The sequence below is a fragment of the Rattus norvegicus genome, chromosome 8 (assembly GCF_021556685.1).
Source record: "Rattus norvegicus strain SHRSP/BbbUtx chromosome 8, alternate assembly SHRSP_T2T, whole genome shotgun sequence".
In the NCBI taxonomy this organism is placed as follows: Eukaryota; Metazoa; Chordata; class Mammalia; order Rodentia; family Muridae; genus Rattus; species Rattus norvegicus.
In genome coordinates, this window is record NC_141541.1 from 56405509 (window position 1) to 56428715 (window position 23207).

Sequence of the window (23207 nt, forward strand, 5' to 3'; positions counted from 1 at the left end):
CTGGTCTCTGATCCTCCTGCCTCTTCCTCCTCAGTGCTGAGATTACAACCGCACAACCATGCTTGGTCCAAACGGTTCACCATAAAACTGAATGAGAGACTATTTTAGAGATGTGCAAGATAATATTTAAATTTTATCCCAAACAGACATTTTCTATATCTTCCAAGATGATGTCATGACCATACGACGTGAGAGGTAGCAGTGAAGCTGTTCTGTAGGTCTATGATGAAACCCTTGTTTAAGTTTTGTGTGGCAGACAGAAGTGGAAGCTGAGAGATGCTGTCCTCAGCTGTGTGCACACCCGGTGTGTGGCTGTTACTTTGGGATCAGGTGCTTTCACGGTCCTTGTCCTTGGTGTTTTCAGAATAGACTCACCGGGAACATGTGTGGAATATGACACAGCCGAGTTTACTTAAGTCAGCTTGCCGAAGTGCAACTTATAGGACGTAAACTCTGACATTTTATTATAGTTTCATGATGCTTGAAAAGAATGTAGCCACCACCAGAGCAAAACTATTGAGTAATCCGCCCCCTAAGAGATCTGTTTGTTTGTGGCAACCCCTTGTCCCCACTCCCAGATCCTGGCTCACTGATTTTTCTATTTTCTATTTTGGTTTATGTTCTTTTTCTTGGCATCTGTGATTGAGATCCTTACTATTTAGTTCGTGTATATCTTTTACTACTCGTTATTTCTTCCTGTGAGTGTGTCCCAATGGTTTACCCAGTTGGAGTAGTCCGGAATTGTCTCTGAGGCAATTAGGCGTATAACCGCCGGAGCACTCACGCACGGACAGGATTTTAGATGAAGCGAGATTTGTATTCTTCTGACTCTGACGACTTGAGTGGAGTCTGTTTTAACACTAGTTATGCTACAAGAAACTCGGAACGTCTCTCAAAGTCTCTGTAACTGTTTTCCTGTCCGCACCCTGCATTGTTTTTTGACAAGAACTCCACCACAGCACTTCCCCAACTCTTGCTTCTCTGAGACAGGCTCTACAAGCACCCAAGGCTGGCTACACACTCCTCCTGCTTCTGCCTCCTGGGAGCTGGGATTAAAGGTTTATACCAGCATGCAGACTGGGAGCTGATATTCTAATAGGTGTATAGTCTCACTGACTCCTCTCTTGTAAGTGGATACCGGACATCTTTTGAAGTTAATTTTTGTGTACTAAACATCAGGTTCATTATTCTCTTTTACATATGTATGCACACGCATTCACCCTTCAACTATTCTTCCTTGTCCCCCTCCTCCTCTTAACAGATCTCCTTCTCCCATACCTAAACCGTTCTCCTTCTGTTGTGTGTGTGTGCTGCACACATGAGATAAACTGTGATGATTTTCCTTCCTTCTCTTTCTTCTCCTTTTATTCCCTCTCCCATCCCTTTAGATCTTTTTCTGTCCGTTCGTGTTCCTCCTGCCATCTTGATATTTTCATTATGTGTATTAATGTATTCATATATATATAATCTACTTTGGTGAGATATTTAAATATCTCCTTTTTCTAAGCACAGGTCATTTCATCGCTGTTGAGTGCTTGGTAGTATTACCCATCTTCAAGTCTTGGAGAAAGCATGTGTTCATGGCAGTAATTTTGAAAAGCAAATTATAGTTGGCTTTCTCATTTTTGAAACAGGACCTCAACTATCTTGGCCTGGCCTTAAGTTTTCTGTGTAGTCAAAGATGGCCTTGAACTTTTGTCTCCATCCTCCACATACTGGGATACACCATCACCACTTTATGCAGTGCTGGGGCTTGAACTGAGGACTGCATTCACACTAGGAAAGTCTTCTACCAACTGAGTTACATTCCCAACCCCAAAGCTTTTACCTCTGCCGAAGTCTAAATTATCAAATTTTTTATACTAATAGTGTCATATCAGGGAAATCTTTGCATCATCCAAAACCCAAAACCTTTCTTCTAGGTTTGCTACTAGATTGCTTTTTTGTTTTGCATTTTAAGTTTATGATACATTTTGAGTTGATTCATCTATATGGAAACATGGGTCAATGTTCTTTTTTACCTACAGATGCCCAGATTGCCAGCCTATTTTCTTGAAAAGACAAATCTTCTCCATTAAACTATGTGTCTACTATTACCAGGAATCTGTTGAACGTTCGCATGTGCATGGGTAGCTGGAACCTCTGCTCCTCTTCCTGAGTCATGCCTGTCTTTCCACCTACACCATGTTGTCCTAGTTACCACAGCTCTGTGGGGAGTCCTAACACCAGGTATTGTGAGCCTATATAGCAGACCCTTCAAGAGCCTCAGCCAATCCAGACCATCCCTGTCTTGCTCGATGCTAGGACAAAACGCACATGGAATATCCTGTCCTGAGTCAAGGAAAGATATGAACAACTCAAGATTATGTCCTCTTTTTTTTCTGGAATCAACAGCTACACTCAATGACCCACTGGCTCTAAGAAATAATACCCAGGATGAAGTGCTTTGGAGGTCCCTCAGCAATGGTGTGACAGGGCTATGCTCAGACTCAGCTCAGACAGCTACCCAGGGGATCAGGCTAGTGGCTTACTGCAGATCCTGGGTTTCCATTGTCCTCACTTTGTCTGGGAGACAAAGTCACTTTGTCTGGCTTGGTAAAGATCTTTCATCTTGACACGCTGAGACCAGGGACCTTCACGCAGTCCGATAGCGTTGTTCTTTCATCTCAACCGGGCTTTCTTCTTCCTTTGCCTTTCTACATGAGCCAAAGATTCAGGATATTTATTTCTGTGACTAAGCACCCTGCTGGATTTCAAATTGTATTTTATTGAGTCTGTAGGTTATCTGGGCAGAACTGGTGTTATAGTAACATCCAACCTCCCCACGCATGAGCATGCCACAATTACTTATGTCTCCTGTTACATCTTTAGCCAGGGTTTGTGCAGTAATGTGTAGTATACAGGGCCCGTGTGTTTTATTGGTTTTTGCGCTACTATTTCATGCTTTTACTGCTACTTTGAATCATTCTGTGCTTTTAATTTCAACTTTAAACTGACAATTGGTAAAATAAGTAAAACTTCATACTAACTTTGACCCCTGTAGTCTTGTTGAGATTAAATAGCTCTGGTAGTTTCTGGTTTTGCTCTGTTTGGTTGTTTGGGGTTTTTGTTTGTTCGTTTGTTTGCTTTTGCTTTTGCTTTTTTTTTTTTTTTTTTAGTTTTTTTTAGTGCAAACAATGATGTCTATGAAGCAAAACAGTTGTGTTTCTCTTCTCCCCTTAGTTTCCCTTTTATTTCATTGCTTGATGAAATTCTGAGTAAGATATTGGATAAAAGAAACCAAAGCAACATTGATGATTTTGTCCTAGTAGGACGGGTTCAGTCTTCTTATCCAGAAGGACAACATTTATTTATCTTTTTAATCGAGTATTTTTTTTTATTTACATTTCAAATGTTATCCTCTTTCTGGGTTTTCTGTTCCTAAACCCCCTATCGAATCTCCCCTCCCCTGCTTCTATGAGGGTGTTTCCCCACCTACCCCTTCCTACCTCCCTGCCCTGACATTCCCCTACACCAGTGGGTCCAGCTTTGGCAGGACCAAGGGCTTCTCCTCCCATTGATACCCAACAAGGCCATCCTCTGCTACATGTGCAGCTGGAGCCATGAGTCTGTCCATGTGTACTCTATGGTTTAGTCCCTGGGAGCTCTGGTTGGTTGGTATTGTTGATCTTTTTTTTTTTTTTCTTTTTTTCAGAGCTGGGGATGAACCCAGGGCCTTGTGCTTCCTAGGCAAGCGCTCTACCACTGAGTTAAATCCCCAACCCCGGTATTGTTGTTCTTATGGGGGGTTGCAAGCCCCTTCAGCTCCTTCAATCCTTTCTCTAACTCCTCCACTGGGGCCCCCGTTCTTAGTTCAGTGGTTGGCTGTGAGCATTCACCTCTGTATTTGTCATGCTCTGGCAGAGCCTCTCAGGAGACAGCTATATCAGGCCAGGAGGATGACTTTAAAACAGGCTCTCCTAACTCACTTAAGCCAGTTAATGACATTCTTTTCTATTCCTAGTATATCTTGAGGTTTTGACACTTAAAATACTAAATTTGGTAATATTTTTTCCTCAGAACTTGTTATATAGAGTATGAAGTTTGCACCAATTCTTTTTTTTTTTTTTTTTTTTTTTTTTGGTCAGGAGCTGAAGACCGAACCCAGGGCCTTGCACTTGTTAGTCAAGCGCTCTACCACTGAGCTAAATCCCCAACCCCACCAATTCATTTTCTAAAGCTGCTTACTGTGTTGCTGTGACAAAATGTCTGACAAAAAGCCAATTGTGGAAGGAGAGGTTTCCTTGGCTCATAGTTTAGAAGGAACAGTCCATCACGATGTGGAAAACATGGCGGCAGGAGCACAAAGCAGCTGGCCGTGTCGCTCTGACAGTCAGGAAGCAGGAGCAATGAATGCTCACTCTGCTCACGTTTCTCTCCTTACTTAGCCCAGGGCCCCAGCCTGTGACATGGAGCCCCTCACATTTAGAGAAAATCCTCACTCTTCAGTTTAACCTTTCTGGAACACTACTTCCATGGTGATTCAAGTTGGCAGTGAAAAATCAACCGCAATCTTTCCTTTTTCTCATTAATATGACCAAATTCATGGTAAGAACAATGTAAGGGAATTCCACTTTATTTTAACTCATGGTTTCATCCAGTTCTATCTACAACCACTTGGCTCCATGCAATTGGGCCTATAATGAGACAGATGAACACAGAAACAGGAGTATGTGTGGATGAGGTTACTTACCTCGCAAGAGATAAGGAAGAGAGGGGAATAGAAGAAGGGGTCAGGGCAAGACACTGCTAATCATAGTGATGGACCTCCCTCTGATTGGTTCCCTCTCCTGTCTCTCAGTAATTCTATTGTCTATTTTATTAATCCACCAAAGGATTGGCCTATTGATTAGGTCAGAGTCCTCACAATTTAGTAAGTTTCCCCTCCTTGTCTTACTTCTCCAAATCAGGAGGGGAAGGGACATTTCCTCTTCAGACATTCTCCTGGGTTCTAAAACATCATGGCCAACCATAGAAAACTCAAGCTTGTGAAGTTCCCTAACTCCTATCAAATGGGTGTGTACGGTCTGCACTGCTGGAGGACCTCAGCACAGTGTCCAGGAAGTGACCAGGGATCAGAAGATTGGTGTCTGAGACGTGCCATCAATGGTGACGCCTTACCCCCTCCCATTATCCCCCAACTCCTATCTCAAACGTAAGGGAAAGCATGGGACAGATCAACAATGCAAATGCATGAGGCATGATCGCATGACTCACCATACAGCTTAATTACCATAATCAGTAGAACTGGTTACGAGTTTCCCAGTGAACACTTCTCTCTCATTATTATCTCAGAGCTGAACCCACTAAGAAACAGCCACCAACCTTCCCCATTGAGGTCCTCACTCTTGAGATTCCCAGTGCGCTGCTCCAAAACAGATATGTTTTCACTCCTAAACACAGGTTTGCTTTTCTGGCCATCTACAGCAGTCTTCACACAAGCCTCTGGTCCCTCCAAAAGAAACTCAGGACAAACATCTGTGCTGCCTTTTTTTTTTTTTTTTTTTTTTTTAGTTAAAAATAATGAACTCTTTGGATCCCTTTATTCCATGGCCTTTATTAAAAACACAAAGTGGCCAGATCTTTTTCAACTATAGCTTAAATATCAAAAAAGATTTATTAGTAATTTACAGTTAGCAACAAACGTGTACAGAGTCTTCAGTAGGCCGCAGGTCCACACACTGTGTTAGTGATGTTTTACAGGTGCCAGATGATTCTGAAAACTCCATCTTTTTGATGGAAAACAGGAGTCAGCATTACCACAACAGAATTCCAGGCATAGCAGGAGGAGCGGGTCAACTGATAGATCAACGAGTCTTAATGTCTTAAAAGGAGAAGGTTACTTGTTTGAAAATACAGCAAGGTACATTCTGATCTATGATTGTTTACATTCACACACTTAAAATATCTGTTATTTGAACAAATCCTGTGATTTGCTACAAAATGAAGTCCATACACTATGCACGAATAATTTATGCTTTTTAGATAATGGAATAAAGTTATCAAATCTTCATTTGTGTTCCAAACATTACAAAGGAAATCAAAACCTTAAGCCTGGAAAGCAAGGGGAAAAAGACCCACCCGTATCCCTGCTCCTCAGCACACTGACTTCTGCAAGGACACGTATGTTTGCTGACTTTAAAACGTTTATTCTTTAAAAAATTAGTTGCTTTTTATACAGCTATACAAAGTTCTTAATGTTTCCTTGGCAATGGAATATAATGGAATTTTACAACTATATAAAAAAGTTACCTTTGCCCAAGAAACAGTATTTACCTGTGTGTACATAGTTGACTGACCAAATTCTCTACCATCCAGCACCCTAATTAAGTGTCGAAATAAGCTACCTCATATTATAGGACACACACGTACACACGTACACACAAGCACACACACACACACACACACACATACACACACACACGCACACACACGCACAAAACCTTCTGTGGCTCAAAACACAGTATCACTGCCTATCTGCAGGCAACTCAAAGTAATTGCCAAATACAATTAATTAGTGATAAGAAAAATCCTTTCATTGAAGAAAAAATACTTAGCAATTCCATTTAGCTGGCTTTAATTCAACTCTAAGCAAGGAATCATAACCTGCTAGTCCACACACACTTATGCTTGTGTTTTAAGACGAGCCTTCCTGTCCCAAAGCAACTGCAGTATAGCTTTGACGTGAAGCAGAAAACAGACAAAACCCAGTGCTGGTGACAGACAGACAGCAACTTCACTTCTTCATTCTTCACAAAGACTGAACCACTTTCCAGGACCATGAAGAGCTAGGAGTCACCTATGTTCAGAGACTTGTTTGTAGACCATGCAGCAACTTTGTTGTCTTTCCTATATTCAAAATCTGCAAACTCCCTACCCCCATGAGCGCCTCTGAATCCAGCACGAAACCCTCGAGGGGCAGTGAAGGTTCCTCCTCGGCCACTACCACGTCCTCTGCCACCACGGAAGCCAAGGCCTCCTCTGCCTCGGTAACCCCCACGGCCCCGATTTGGACGAAGTGGGATTCCAAAAGTTTCAGCATTTAACCTTCTTTCTTCAGCCCAAGTTGGTCTCCTTTCTCTATTATCATCACAAGAGATGTTGTCCAAGAAGGACTTGGTTTTGTCGTAGTAGCAGTTGGGCCCAAGCGGGTCTTCCTCATCACTGTGCTGCCTTTTTAACATGATACCAAAGTGCTTGCTGGTCCCCCAAGCTGTCTTCTCAGCTCTTGTCACCTTGCACTCTACCCTAAACTTGCCCTGTTCACAGGCTTCTTTTCCCCCAGTTTCTCATCCCTATAGAACCCTCCCATTTTTGCTAGGCATTCCTCTTGGCCTGCTCTCTTCTCTCTTGGTCCTCTCTTTGTCTTCTCCTCCCCCTCCCCCTCACCCTCACTCTCCCTCATCCCCTCCTTCCCTTCCCCCTCTTCCTCCCCTTCCTCCTCCTCCATCCTCCCCTCCCTCTCTCCCTCCTTCCTCCCCCTCCCCCTCCCCTTCCCTTTCCCTCTTCCTCTCTTTCTCGCTCTCCCTCACAGCCATGGTCAGTCTACTACTTTCTTTCCCTGCTCTGGACTCTTACAGAGGCCCCGGCAGTAAACTCCCTTGTATCTACAATAAAAAAAAAAACCTATTCCTGAACCATACCTTGGAGTAGTCATGCCTGACACTCCAATGTGTCTCCAAGCACATGTTTTGCATCTATTTTCTTATGGACATTTGCAGGTAGAAAGATCTTTTTGGGTAAACATAATATCACCTCCCCCCAAACTTCAGCATTAGGACATTTTGATCTGTCTCAACTCAAGCCAGTTTCCTGCCTCTCCCTAGCCTGGTTTCCTGTCAGTCCTGCCAGCTGTCTGTAGCCCCTCAGGGCTCATTTCAAATGAAACAAAAAGTGTTAGCAAGACAGAATCCTTGGGAAGAGAATAAAGCTTTTATTTTCAATTAATTAATTAAATTTTAAAACTCTTTCATGCACCAACCACATCCTGAGGCTCATTTAAAAGGAAGCAGCTCTTTCCTGCTCTGCTTCCCCAATCATAGAGGGTATTTTTAAGTGCTTGAGAATCACAATTTTGCTGCCCTGCCTCCAACCCCTAGCATAGGTCAAAGGGTTGTGGGAGGGTCTGGCCCCTTCCCTCCCTGAGGCCTCACCACAGCCGGAGGCTTTCTGGAGTCTACCGCAATCATGGGCTCTCCTGCAAGCTCAGAGAAGATGCCTCAGAAGAGGCTATAGGTAGGTACAGTATCTTTATGGGTAAAGTAAGTCTCAAACGTTCCCATATTCTCAATGAGCCCCACTTAGCCTTTAAGGATTCCTTTAAAAGTTGAGTTCCAATGAGAGGGCTCCCAATGGGGACGCATGACTTGGAAGATTTCGAGTAACCTTTATTGGTGTAACAATCTTCTGATTTGTAAATGCATCCTGGAGGGCTGTGTCGAGAACTCTGAGAGTATCTCTCGCCTCAGATTACCTGATCCGCAACGTGTTATTAAGCATAAGCCGTGGCGAATATGCGCAAGAAGTACCCTGATTATTCTTACCCACTGCGCCAGTCATTTCACTGTTTCCACTCCCTTCAGCCCTGAGTCAGCTGCATTCCCAGCCGCCACCGCTGCTGTCCTTACTGCTCAGGGTTTCAAATTACATAGTCTGTTATAACCTTGGTTTCTGAGAGGTCAGACAAAACTACCAGCTTATGCCGAAGGTTCACATTACTGTAGGATCAGTGGTGCTTGGGACAGCTATCTGTAGCCCTCTGGGATTCGTTTCAAATGAAACAAAATGTGTTAGGAAGACAGGATCCCTGGGGGGGGGGGGTGTAAAGTTTTTATTTTTAATTAATTAATTTTTAAAATTCTCTCATACACTACATCCTGACAGTGGTTTCCCATCCCTCCACTTAGCTCCTCACTCACCTCTCTCTCTCCCCCAAGATCCACTCATTAGAGAGAGAGAGAGAGGGGGGGGGGGGAGACCTTCCGGGAATATCACAGCATTAAAAATTACAATAAAACTAGTCACAGATCCTCACTTCAAGGTTGGATGAGGCAATCCAGTTGGAGGAAAAGGATTCCAAGAATAGAATTCCAGAGATAGTCCCCGCCCTTGCTATTAAAATTCCCACAAGAAGACCAAGCTACACCTCCATAACATATATGCAAAGGACCCTAGCTCAGACTCATACGGGCTCCATGATTGTCATTTCAGTCTCTCTGAGCCCTTAGAGTTCTGCTTAATTGATTCTGTGGGGTCTTGGTCTCTTGGTGCCTTCTGTTCCTACAGTCCTTCCTCCTCCTCTTCTGCAGGGTTCTCTAGCTCCACCTAGTGTTTGGCTGTGGTCTCTGCATCTGCTCCCATCTGTTGCGGGATGAAGCCTCTCTGATGACTTGGATTAAGTTCAATTGGTAACTTGCCTAGGAAGTGCAAGGCCCTGGGTTCGGTCCCCAGCTCCGGGGGGGGGGGGGGGGGGGAAAGGGGGGTGTGGGAATTTAACTCAGTGGTAGAGCGCTTGCCTAGGAAGCGCAAGGCCCTGGGTTCAGTCCCCAGCTCCGGAAAAAAAAAAAAAGTTCAATTGGTAAGTCCATGAGTGTAGCAGAATATCATTAGGGGTCATTTCATTTACCTTTTTTTTTTTTTGCCAGTCTTGTTTGATTCTTTTGTGGGTCTCTGGACTGTCCAGCCTCTGGTTCCTGGCCATCCAGGTTGTGTCAGGCATTGGGCTCTCGCTCACGGTATGGGCCTCAAGTTGGACCAGTCATTTGTTGGCCACCCCCACAAATTCTGTGCCACTATTACCCCAGCACATCTTGCAGGGGGGTGGGCAGAATATAGGTCAAAGGTTTTGTGGCTGGGTTAACCTCAGCCCCATTGCTGGGAGCCGTGCCTAGTTATGGAAGGTGGACAGTCCACCTTGTAGGTTCCAGGAAAATTCCACTATACTAGTTTTCTATATCATCCTCCAAATGCTCCCCCATCACAGTTGTCTCTCCCAGTACTCTCTGCCTCTATCCCCCTCCCCTCCCACCTGATCCCTCCCGTTCCTATCACCACTGCCCTTCGGGAACCTCAAATGTCTAAAACACCATTTGAAGACATGTTCATCACCCTTAGCCACCAGGGAAATATGAATCGAAACAACTTTGAGATTCCACCTTTACCTGTCAGAATGGCTGAGATCAAAAGCCCAAGTGGTAGCTTATGCCAGCAAAGATATGGAGCAAGGGAAACACTCCTCCATTGTTAGTGGGAGCGCAGACTCGTGCACCAACTATGGAAATCAATATGGCGGTTTCTCGGGAAATTGGGAATCTATCTCAAGACCCAGCTGTAGCACTCCAGGGTATGTACACCCCAAGGATGCTCCATCGTACCACGAGGTCACTTGCTCAACTGTGCTCATAGCAGCTGGCCAGAAACTAGAAACAACCTAGATGTCCCTCAACAGAAGAATGGATAAAGAAAATGTGGTCCATTTGCACAATGGGGTGTTACTCAGATGTTTAAAAAAATGGCATCAAGAAATTTACAGGCAAATGGATGAAACTAAAAAAAAAAATCATCCTGAGTGGGGTAACTCAGATTCAGAAGGACAAACATGATACGTATTCCCTATAAGAGGATAAGGAATGAGCATTCTACAATCCACAGACCCTCGAGGCTAAGAGACAAAGATGCTAAGATCCAGGTGGGACACATGGATCTCCCTGGGAAGGGGAAATAGAATAGATTTTGAAGAATATTAAGCCTTAAAGGATATGCCTGTAGGGGCTGGAGAGATGACTCCCAGGTAAAAAGCACTTGCTATTCTTACAGAGGACCCTGGTTCAGTTTCCACACACACATAGCTGCTTACGACTAACTGTAACTCCAGTCCCAGAGGAGCCAACCCTCTCCACTGTTCTCTGCGGGCACCAGGTACACATATGGCATACGCGTGCATATGTAGGCAAGCACTCATATACTTAAACACAATTTAAAAGGAAAGGAAAGCATGCGTTCTTGAAGCTGACCCATTCTGTAGAATAGTCCACAGTGAAGACAGCCCTTATGGTCTGCTCTGTGTTGGTCTGAGAACAAGATTTAAATGAGAAAGATTGATTCTGGCTGTGACGGGGATTGACTTGTAAATGGGAATCTTATACGTTAAGCAGAACGATATTCTGGTGGATACAAAGAAGAGGTCTTGAATGTTTTGTTGATTTGATACATGGACCAATCCATGGCCTGTGGATTCCACCCCTCCACACAGTGTTCTAAGGAGTATGAATTAAAATCAGTAGGATTACAAAATTACATTGAAAAGGAATTTTCAAGCTATCTTACTTTTGAGCACAGAAGCACATGCCTTTGCTATCTAAAAGGCCACATAGTAATATTTAGTGGTTATCAGTTTATTGTTATTTCAAAGTAGGGGGCGAGAGTAAATGGCTTTGGTGGGGGAGATCAAGCCGAGGTCTCAGTATGAAGCCCATACCAGTCTTGAACTCATGGAATCCTCTGCTACTCAGTCTCCCCAGTGTTAGGGTTACATGCATTTACTATCATACCCAGCTGTAATCCCATCTGTGAAACCTGGGACAGTTGCAACATGTCACAAAGTATTGTGATTCTATTGAGCGTAGGTGGGGGGCAGTGGGCTCAGATATCTAGTGGGTGCCTGAAACCATGGAAAGTACCTACTCCATTATATACAGGTAGCTCCTGATTCATGATTCATTCTCCTAGTATTAGGGTGTTTTGGGTTGTCTGTCTGTTTGTTTGTTTGTTTGTTTGTTTGTTTGTTTTGACAATGAGAAGCAATACACAGCCAGGGTAAACCATTATTTCCTGGGCCACATGCAGGACAATACTCTCTTGTGAGTCCACACACTCACAGTCATTACTATAACCACAAGGGAAACTAGACCAGTAAGATAGCTCTGAGGGTAAAAGCATTTGCTGAACAACCCTGGTGATGTGAGTTCGATCTGTGAAACCTACATCCCAAGGGCATGGACAAGCTCCGGAAAGTTGTCCTCTGATCACCATACACTTGCCACAGCACACATGCACCTGCATGCACACACAGACGGGGGATAATAAATAAAATGGATGCTTAAAAAGAGACCCAGTGGGGTTGGGGATTTAGCTCAGTAGTAGAGCACTTGCCTAGCAAGCGCAAGGCCCTGGGTTCGGTCCCCAGCTCCGAAAAAAAGAAAAAAGAAAAAAAAGAGAGAGAGAGAGACCCAGTACTTGGAAAGCACAGGCAGGTTGATCTCTGTGTGTTCAAGGTCAGCCTCCTCTATAATGTAAGTTCCAGGCCAACCAGGGCTACACAGGGAGACTCCCCCATCTCAAACAAAAAAACAAACAAGAAAGGGGGAAAGGGATGGAGACGTGCTTAGGGGTTCAGGCATGTATGCTCTTACAGAGGGCCAGAGTTTGAATCCCAGCACCTACCTTGGGTATTTTACAATGTAACTCCTATGACTCCAGACCCAGGGGAATTTCATGTCTCTGGAATTTCATATCCACAGACATGGACATAGCACTTATAAACATACACACACACAAGCATTTGCCCTTGTTTAGGAGAAAAAGGAAAGGGTGAAACAGAGCCAATGCTCTGCAGAGCACTGTGCTGCTAAGGTTGGCCCCTTGGTAAGTTAACTGTAAAGAGTATATGAATGACTCCTGACACTATCAGTCTACAGTGGGTTTGTCGAGACTTAGGCCCAGTGTAAGTTAGAGAACATCTACTATTTGTTTTCCTAGGCATGCATTCAGACCCATACTAAAGTTTGTTTTATAAACTAGACACAATAAGATACCAACCCAAACAGCTAATGATAAATTAGACGGTGCGATCAAGGTTGTGTCGACGTGAGCGACCTCTCTCTCTCTCTCTTACTACCTTGCTGTATCATCCTTGTAATGATGTGGATGGCACAGTACCGTGGTTGGCTGTAGGGCTGGAAGCAGATCCATGGATTTGGTGGGGCCATTCTACAGCAGAACAAGTATTTCAACTCTGGTACATCTCACCAAGCTGGTGACCAGTGTGGACTGTGTCTTTATCTGGGTCAGAGGCAGGCACCTCAGTCTGAAAATGCCTAGGATAAGGAGTAAAGGAAGGTTTTCCTATACCGAGGGCCAGTGCAGGGCTTCTGTCCAGCTTCAAAAGCTGCCTCTGCGAATACCCACACCGGTGCCACCTTCACCAAGCCTGGCTTGACCTTTGTAGCCTTTGCTCTGTGGAGGATGCTCATCTCCTTCCTTCCGCTCTCTGGAGCACAGCCTTCGAGACTTACAGAAATTGCCTCTCCAATTCACAAATGCACACACTATTCCTTGTTAGGAACGCTGGGGTCCAGAACTTTCCAGAAGCGGGTAAAAAGAACGAACAAGAGTGCAGCCAACAACAGGGCATGGAATTGGACTATGAACAGCAAAGACTTTAAAAATCTCTTTAAAGCTGCCTTGTGAGGGACACAGAGAGCCCCAAGAAGAGTACTTCCAGCTTTCTTATTGCCGGTAAAAGAAAACGGTTGAATTTTCTTGTAAAATAAAAGTGTCATATGTAGACACTCTCACCTCCAGGACAGTGCTTCCTGGGGGTTTGGCCCAGTAAATATGTTTATAGGATTTACTTAGGAATCATTCTTATCTCTAATCCTAAATTGTTAAATCAAGAATGAGAGAGATTTTACATTTTAAAAATCTTTCTCCAAACAATTTACACATTTGAAAGTTATAAATCCAGCCAGTGTGTCAATCTGTGAGTCTTACAAACTCATGTGTCCAACCAGTAAAACAGTGCAGAACACTAGGTGTGGTTCTCATAGACAAATGGTTTCATAGATTCATATAGGTTTGGCCTTGCTAGAGTATTTATGGCCTTGGAGAAAGTGTGTTACCAGGAATGAGCTTTGAGTGCGCTCTCTCTCTCTCTCTCTCTCTCTCTCTCTCTCTCTCTCTCTCTCTCTCTCTCTCTCTCTCTCTCTGCCTGTGGGTCAGGATATAAAGCTCTCAGCTACTGCTCTAGTATGTGCGTATCACCATGCTTCCCACCATGATAACAATGGACCAAACCTCTGAAACTGTAAGCCAGCCCCCAATTAACTTCTTTCTTCTGCAAGACTCATGGTGTCTCAAGCTGTAGAGTGGGCATGTGTGTGGGGTTGGGGGAGTTAGTGTGTGTGTGTGTGTGTGTGTGTGTGTGTGTGTGTGTGTGAGAGAGAGAGAGGAGTGAGTATGTGAGTGGGTGTGTGTGTGCAAGTGGGTGTGTGTGTGCAAGTGGGTGTGTGTGTGCAAGTGAGTGTGTAGGTGTGTGGGTATAGATGTGAGTGTGCGTCTCTGTGAGAGTGTGTGTATGATGTATACATATCTGAGAGAGAGAGAGGAGTGAGTATGTGAGTGTGTATGTGTGTGCAAGTGAGTGTATGTATGTGTGTGTATGTATGTATATGTCTGTGTAAGAGTATGTGTGAGAATGTGTGTACCTGTCTGAGAGAGTGTGTGTAGGTATGTGTGTAAGAATGTGTGTCTTGTGTGTGTGAGTATATAGGTATGTGCGAGTATATATGAGTGTGTGTGTGTGTGTGTGTGTGTGTGTGTGTGTGTGTGTGTGTGAAAAACAATAATTAAATAAGAGATCTTGTGTAGGAGAGGGAACCATGAGACATGGGAGGAATGGGAAGGGGAAAAAAAGAGGTGGAAATAATGTAAATATCAAACTCACGAATGAAATTTTCAAAACAATTAAAGATTGAATAGGTTCTGGGGAGGCGGCTCGGTGTCTAAGAGCACTGGCTGCTCTTCCAGAAGATACAGGTCTGATTCCAGCACCCACACAGCAGCTCCCAATCACCTTTACCTCCATTCTCAGTTCCGACATCCCCTTCTGGCTTGCACAGGGACTGCATGCATGTGGTACACTGACATACATGCAGGCAAAACACGTCAAAAATGAAAGAAAAGAGAGGGGGTTGTAGGGGAGAAAGGATCCAGAACACAGACAATCCAACCAGTCAGCAAGTCATTTTTTAAAAGTCAAATGGAGCAGAGTGCAGGGTTTTGGGTTTTTTGTTTTTTTGTTTTTTTTTTTTTTTTTTTTTATTAACTTGAGTATTTCTTATATACATTTCGAGTGTTATTCCCTTTCCCGGTTTCCGGGCAAACATCCCCCTCCCCCCTCCCCTTCCTTATGGGTGTTCCCCTCCCAACCCTCCCACCATTGCCGCCCTCCCCCCATAGACTAGTTCACTGGGGGTTCAGTCTTAGCAGGACCCAGGGCTTCCCCTTCCACTGGTGCTCTTACTAGTATATTCATTGCTACCTATGGGGTCAGAGTCCAGGGTCAGTCCATGTATAGTCTTTAGGTAGTGGCTTAGTCCCTGGAAGCTCTGGTTGCTTGGCATTGTTGTACTTTTGGGGTCTCGAGCCCCTTCAAGCTCTTCCAGTTCTTTCTCTGATTCCTTCAATAGGGGACCTATTCTCAGTTCAGTGGTTTGCTGCTGGCATTCGCCTCTGTATTTGCTGTATTCTGGCTGTGTCTCTCAGGAGCGATCTACATCCGGCTCCTGTCGGTCTGCACTTCTTTGCTTCATCCATCTAGTCCAATTGGGTGGCTGTATATGTATGGGCCAAATGTGGGACAGGCTCTGAATGGGTGTTCCTTCAGTCTCTGTTTTAATCTTTGCCTCTCCCTTCCCTGCCAAGGGTATTCTTTTTCCTCATTTAAAGAAGGAGTGAAGCATTCACATTTTGATCATCCGTCTTGAGTTTCGTTTGTTCTAGCGATCTAGGGTAATTCAAGCATTTGGGCTAATAGCCACTTATCAATGAGTGCATACCATGTATGTCTTTCTGTGATTGGGTTAGTTCACTCAGGATGATATTTTCCAGTTCCAACCATTTGCCTACGAATTTCATAAACTCGTTGTTTTTGATAGCTGAGTAATATTCCATTGTGTAGATGTACCACATTTTCTGTATCCATTCCTCTGTTGAAGGGCATCTGGGTTCTTTCCATTTTCTGGCTATTATAAATAAGGCTGCGATGAACATAGTGGAGCACGTGTCTCTTTTATATGTTGAGGCATCTTTTGGGTATATGCCCAAGAGAGGTATAGCTGGATCCTCAGGCAGTTCAATGTCCAATTTTCTGAGGAACCTCCAGACTGATTTCCAGAATGGTTTTACCAGTCTGCAATCCCACCAACAATGGAGGAGTGTTCCTCTTTCTCCACATCCTCGCCAGCATCTGCTGTCACCTGAGTTTTTGATCTTAGCCAATCGCACTGGTGTGAGGTGAAATCTCAGGGTTGTTTTGATTTGCATTTCCCTTATGACTAAAGATGTTGAACATTTCTTTAGGTGTTTCTCAGCCATTCGGCATTCCTCAGCTGTGAATTCTTTGTTTAGCTCTGAACCCCATTTTTTAATAGGGTTGTTTGTTTCCCTGCGGTCTAACTTCTTGAGTTCTTTGTATATTTTGGATATAAGGCCTCTATCTGTTGTAGGGTTGGTAAAGATCTTTTCCCAATCTGTTGGTTGCCGTTTTGTCCTAACCACAGTGTCCTTTGCCTTACAGAAGCTTTGCAGTTTTATGAGATCCCATTTGTCAATTCTTGATCTTAGAGCATAAGCCATTGGTGTTTTGTTCAGGAAATTTTTTCCAGTGCCCATGTGTTCCAGATGCTTCCCTAGTTTTTCTTCTATTAGTTTGAGTGTGTCTGGTTTGATGTGGAGGTCCTTGATCCACTTGGACTTAAGCGTTGTACAGGGTGATAAGCATGGATCGATCTGCATTCTTCTACATGTTGCCCTCCAGTTGAACCAGCACCATTTGCTGAAAATGCTATCTTTTTTCCAATGGATGGTTTTGGCTCCTTTGTCAAAAATCAAGTGACCATAGGTGTGTGGGTTCATTTCTGGGTCTTCAATTCTATTCCATTGGTCTATCTGTCTGTCTCTGTACCAATACCATGCAGTTTTTATCACTATTGCTCTGTAATACTGCTTGAGTTCAGGGATAGTGATTCCCCCTGAAATCCTTTTATTGTTGAGGATAGCTTTAGCTATCCTGGGTTTTTTGTTATTCCAGATGAATTTGCAAATTGTTCTGTCTAACTCTTTGAAGAATTGGATTGGTATTTTGATGGGGATTGCATTGAATCTGTAGATTGCTTTTGGTAAAATGGCCATTTTTACTATATTAATCCTGCCAATCCATGAGCATGGGAGATCTTTCCATCTTCTGAGGTCTTCTTCAATTTCTTTCTTCAGTGTCTTGAAGTTCTTATTGTACAGATCTTTTACTTGCTTGGTTAAAGTCACACCGAGGTACTTTATATTATTTGGGTCTATTATGAAGGGTGTCGTTTCCCTAATTTCTTTCTCGGCTTGTTTCTCTTTTGTATAGAGGAAGGCAACTGATTTATTTGAGTTAATTTTATACCCAGCCACTTTGCTGAAGTTGTTTATCAGCTTTAGTAGTTCTCTGGTGGAACTTTTGGGATCACTTAAATATACTATCATATCATCTGCAAATAGTGATATTTTGACCTCTTCTTTTCCGATCTGTATCCCTTTGATCTCCTTTTGTTGTCTGATTGCTCTGGCTAGAACTTCAAGAACTATATTGAATAAGTAGGGAGAGAGTGGACAGCCTTGTCTAGTCCCTGATTTTAGTGGGATTGCTTCAAGTTTCTGTCCATTTAGTTTAATGTTAGCAACTGGTTTGCTGTATATGGCTTTTACTATGTTTAGGTATGGGCCTTGAATTCCTATTCTTTCCAGGACTTTTATCATGAAGGGGTGTTGAATTTTGTCAAATGCTTTCTCAGCATCTAATGAAATGATCATGTGGTTCTGTTCTTTCAGTTTGTTTATATAATGGATCACGTTGATGGTTTTCCGTATATTAAACCATCCCTGCATGCCTGGGATGAAGCCTACTTGATCATGGTGGATGATTGTTTTGATGTGCTCTTGAATTCGGTTTGCCAGAATTTTATTGAGTATTTTTGCGTCGATATTCATAAGGGAAATTGGTCTGAAGTTCTCTTTCTTTGTTGTGTCTTTGTGTGGTTTAGGTATAAGAGTAATTGTAGCTTCGTAGAAGGAATTCGGTAGTGCTCCATCTGTTTCAATTTTGTGGAATAGTTTGGATAATATTGGTATGAGGTCTTCTATGAAGGTTTGATAGAATTCTGCACTAAACCCATCTGGACCTGGGCTCTTTTTGGTTGGGAGACCTTTAATGACTGCTTCTATTTCCTTAGGAGTTATGGGGTTGTTTAACTGGTTTATCTGTTCCTGATTTAACTTTGATACCTGGTATCTGTCTAGGAAATTGTCCATTTCCTGAAGATTTTCAAATTTTGTTGAATATAGGTTTTTATAGTAAGATCTGATGATTTTTTGAATTTCCTCTGATTCTGTAGTTATGTCTCCCTTTTCATTTCTGATTTTGTTAATTTGGACGCACTCTCTGTGTCCTCTCGTTACTCTGGCTAAGGGTTTATCTATCTTGTTGATTTTCTCAAAGAACCAACTTTTGGTCCTGTTGATTCTTTCTATGGTCCTTTTTGTTTCTACTTGGTTGATTTCAGCTCTGAGTTTGATTATTTCCTGCCTTCTACTCCTCCTGGGTGTATTTGCTTCTTTTTGTTCTAGAGCTTTTAGGTGTGCTGTCAAGCTGCTGACATATGCTCTTTCCTGTTTCTTTCTGCAGGCACTCAGCGCTATGAGTTTTCCTCTTAGCACAGCTTTCATTGTGTCCCATAAGTTTGAGTATGTTGTATCTTCATTTTCATTAAATTCTAAAAAGTTTTTAATTTCTTTCTTTATTTCTTCCTTGACCAGGTTATCATTGAGTAGAGCATTGTTCAATTTCCACGTATATGTGGGCATTCTTCCCTTATTGTTATTGAAGACCAGTTTTAGGCCGTGGTGGTCCGATAGCACGCATGAGATTATTTCTATCTTTTTGTACCTGTTGAGGCCCGTTTTTTGACCAATTATATGGTCAATTTTGGAGAAAGTACCATGAGGAGCTGAGAAGAAGGTATATCCTTTTGCTTTAGGATAGAATGTTCTATAAATATCCGTTAAGTCCATTTGGCTCATGACTTCTCTTAGTCTGTCGACATCACTGTTTAATTTCTGTTTCCATGATCTGTCCATTGATGAGAGTGGGGTGTTAAAATCTCCCACTATTATTGTGTGAGGTGCAATGTGTGTTTTGAGCTTTAGTAAGGTTTCTTTTACGTATGTAGGTGCCCTTGTATTTGGGGCATAGATATTTAGGATTGAGAGTTCATCTTGGTGGATTTTTCCTTTGATGAATATGAAGTGTCCTTCCTTATCTTTTTTGATGACTTTTAGTTGGAAATTGATTTTATTTGATATTAGAATGGCTACTCCAGCTTGCTTCTTCTGACCATTTGCTTGGAAAGTTGTTTTCCAGCCTTTCACTCTGAGGTAGTGTCTGTCTTTGTCTCTGAGGTGTGTTTCCTGTAGGCAGCAGAATGCAGGGTCTTCGTTGCGTATCCAGTTTGTTAATCTATGTCTTTTTATTGGGGAGTTGAGGCCATTGATATTGAGAGATATTAAGGAATAGTGATTATTGTTTCCCTTTATATTCATATTTGGATGTGAGGTTATGTTTGTGTGCTTTCATTCTCTTTGTTTTGTTGCCAAGACGATTAGTTTCTTGCTTCTTCTAGGGTATAGCTTGCCTCCTTATGTTGGGCTTTACCATTTATTATCCTTTGTAGTGCTGGATTTGTAGAAAGATATTGTGTAAATTTGGTTTTGTCATGGAATATCTTGGTTTCTCCATCAATGTTAATTGAGAGTTTTGCTGGATACAGTAACCTGGGCTGGCATTTGTGTTCTCTTAGGGTCTGTATGACATCAGTCCAGGATCTTCTGGCCTTCATAGTTTCTGGCGAGAAGTCTGGTGTGATTCTGATAGGTCTCCCTTTATATGTTACTTGACCTTTTTCCCTTACTGCTTTTAATATTCTTTCTTTATTTTGTGCGTTTGGTGTTTTGACAATTATGTGACGGGAGGTGTTTCTTTTCTGGTCCAATCTATTTGGAGTTCTGTAGGCTTCTTGTATGCCTATGGGTATCTCTTTTTTTAAGTTAGGGAAGTTTTCTTCTATGATTTTGTTGAAAATATTTACTGGTCCTTTGAGCTGGGAGTCTTCACTCTCTTCTATACCTATTATCCTTAGGTTTGATCTTCTCATTGAGTCCTGGATTTCCTGTATGTTTTGGACCAGTAGCTTTTTCCGCTTTACATTATCTTTGACAGTTGAGTCAATGATTTCTATGGAATCTTCTGCTCCTGAGATTCTCTCTTCCATCTCTTGTATTCTGTTGGTGAAGCTTGTATCTACAGCTCCTTGTCTCTTCTTTTGGTTTTCTATATCCAGGGTTGTTTCCATGTGTTCTTTCTTGATTGCTTCTATTTCCATTTTTAATTCCTTCATCTGTTTGATTGTGTTTTCCTGGAATTCTTTCAGGGATTTTTGCCATTCCTCTCTGTAGGCTTCTACTTGTTTATTAATGATTTCCTGTGTTTCCCTAAGTGTGTTCATGTCTTTCTTGAAGTCCTCCAGCATCATGATCAAATATGATTTTGAAACTAGATCTTGCTTTTCTGGTGTGTTTGGATATTCCATGTTTGTTTTGGTGGGAGAATTGGGCTCCGATGATGGCATGCAGTCTTGGTTTCTGTTGCTTGGGTTCCTGCGCTTGCCTCTCGCCATCAGATTATCTCTAGTGTTACTTTGTTCTGCTATTTCTGACAGTGGGTAGACTGACCTATAAGCCTGTGTGTCAGGAGTGCTGTAGACCTGTTTTCCTCTCTTTCAGTCAGTTATGGGAACAGTGTGTTCTGCTTTCGGGCGTGTAGTTTTTCCTCTCTACAGGTCTTCAGCTGTTCCTGTGGGCCTGTGTCTTGAGTTCACCAGGCAGCTTTCTTGCAGCAGAAAATTTGGTCTTACCTGTGGTCCTGAGGCTCAGGTTCGCTCGTGGGGTGCTGCCCAGGGGCTCTCTGCAGCGGCAGCAACCAGGCTTTTTTTTTTTTTTTTTTTTTTTTTTTCTGACACCAAATGGCATTCACCCAACAGCCTGAAGGTAACTCACGGACATTCAGTGGTTATGCAAAAATTCTATTGAACTGTGACTCTGACAATCAGCATAGACACTCCACGCCAGGCTTGTCCCCAGGTAAAGATTGCAGGTCACAAGGTGGCCAACAGTGTTCACTACAGTTGCAAATGCACACAGCCATCCCATGTGGATTAACCTCTGAACACTGAGGTATACAAACTCCCTCTCCTCATCTTTGTGTCAACTGACGCTTCCAAGGGGGCGAAAAGTCACATCTACACGTAAAGATTCTGCCAGGCCGATTGACTGACTAGAACTCCATTTTTGTTACAAGTTGGAATGTTGCAGATCCAGAGCCAAACCAGCTTGCCCCTTGGTCCATCCCTGTCTGAATTAATGATCTCATTATCAAGTAAAAATTCTCTGGAATGTATTAACTTAGCGGACCACTGACTTCCATCAGCTAACACTGAGAATGCCTTATCAGTTAGCATCTGAAAATGCAAAGGGGCTGTTCCGAGATCTGCTGATACCCTCCTGCTTAGCATTGCTACAGAGGTATTTGAAAGTACTTTGATTTGTTTGATTAAAGACTTTATACAAACATTTCCCACATTGGAACGCTTTATTCAGGACAACCGGACTCTGTCCCTGGGTCACTGACATTTCCTAATTGACTCAAGCATAAACGGTCTCAGGTTCCCTTTAAAGTGAGACGTGTGCTTTGCACTGCTTGTGAGGATCTCACTGGACACCCCACGGTACTCGGTAAGTGCACGAGTTATTATGACCGGTTTATTATAAGTGATGCAGAGGCAAGCAGGTGAATGCAGTCACACGCAGGGAGAGGGACTAGGAGTGGGGGGGGGGTCGCCCACACCTCCCGAGACTCTTCTAGAAATGCTATCTTTCCAGAACACAGGCGCCTTAGCCAACGCATTCGCTCCTGCATTTCACTGTTGGAGAGTATCTATCACTTGCTCTTGGCTGCTCTGAGCCTCTCCGAAATGTGACAGAACGTTGTTAATTTCTAATCGTGTTTCTGGCAGTGTTGAGGCCCCACTCTGGGTCAGTCTCTCAGTGTGACTTAAGTATTTTCTTACGAATAACAGGTAACACTCGTATCTTACCCTTAGGAGCTCCGTGTCTGGAGTCAGGGACAAAGATCAAATGTGTTTCCTACGCAGAGCAGGTGGTTGACAACGCTGAAATCAGGTTCACTGAAAACACTTGAAACATGATTCTCTTAAAGACTGGTGTTTTTCTCTTAAAGAAGGATGTGGGCATGGAAGAACGCACAGACAGAGGCTGTGTAGGAGGGAGAGAGCAAGACATTACAAACTTATTAACCAGCAAAGTTTAAACAAGCAGACAAGAGGATTTTTTTTCTGAAAAATAATAGACGGTTATGGAGAAATAAAACAGTAGTCATGAAATAAATAGAAATGATCAAAAGAAAAGCAAAGGAAAGCGTAAAGCCTGGCCCCTTTCAGTGAGTGGGATGTTTAGGTAGCTTTGTTAGTGGCCAGGGCCAGAAACAGCCCCACACTGAGGAGCTCCCCGAGATTTTCAGGGCCCTCAACCCAGGCCAAACTAGAATTCACAGCTCGAACACTGAAAAGAATCTCAGGACAAAAGGGATAGCGCGAAGCAGGGTTGGAAATGCTATTGGAAAGATTTTTCATATGGGCTTCAGTGTTGAGAGAGAGAGAGACCCATCCAAGTGACAGTGTGTGTTTCCCGGAGGAGAGTTGGGCAAAACGATACCGATACCGACTCAAGTATGGGCACAGGCTCTTCTCCTGAGAGTGTTAGTATTAGCCATAAAGGCCATTTTGGTGGCTCTCAAGTTACATCTCAAGAGGTTGCTAGGAAACCGTCTCTCCACCTGTCTCTATAAGAGAGATACATACGTAAGGTGACTCTGGAGATGTCTTGGATAGAATTAGTCTGGCAAGGCGGTACCAGGAACAAGGAGTTTAGCAGAAGTCCTTTCCCTGCAGACGGGACTTCCGGGGTGAGTCCTAGAAAACTGCAGTTTTAGGCTGCGAACA

At 43.1% G+C, this 23207-nt stretch overlaps 1 protein-coding gene across 8 annotated transcripts in view; it reads left to right on the forward strand.

Moving 5' to 3' along the window:
• Nxpe4 (neurexophilin and PC-esterase domain family member 4) overlaps positions 1-23207 on the forward strand; it is a 247750-nt gene that overhangs the window by 202720 nt on the left and 21823 nt on the right. For 2 of the 8 annotated variants that reach the window (XM_087563342.1, XM_087563336.1), the window contains exon 1: positions 21766-21921. The exons of 1 other annotated variant lie outside the window; for it this stretch is intronic. The gene's annotated coding sequence lies outside the window, so the exon portion shown is untranslated. 8 annotated transcript variants of the gene reach the window in all.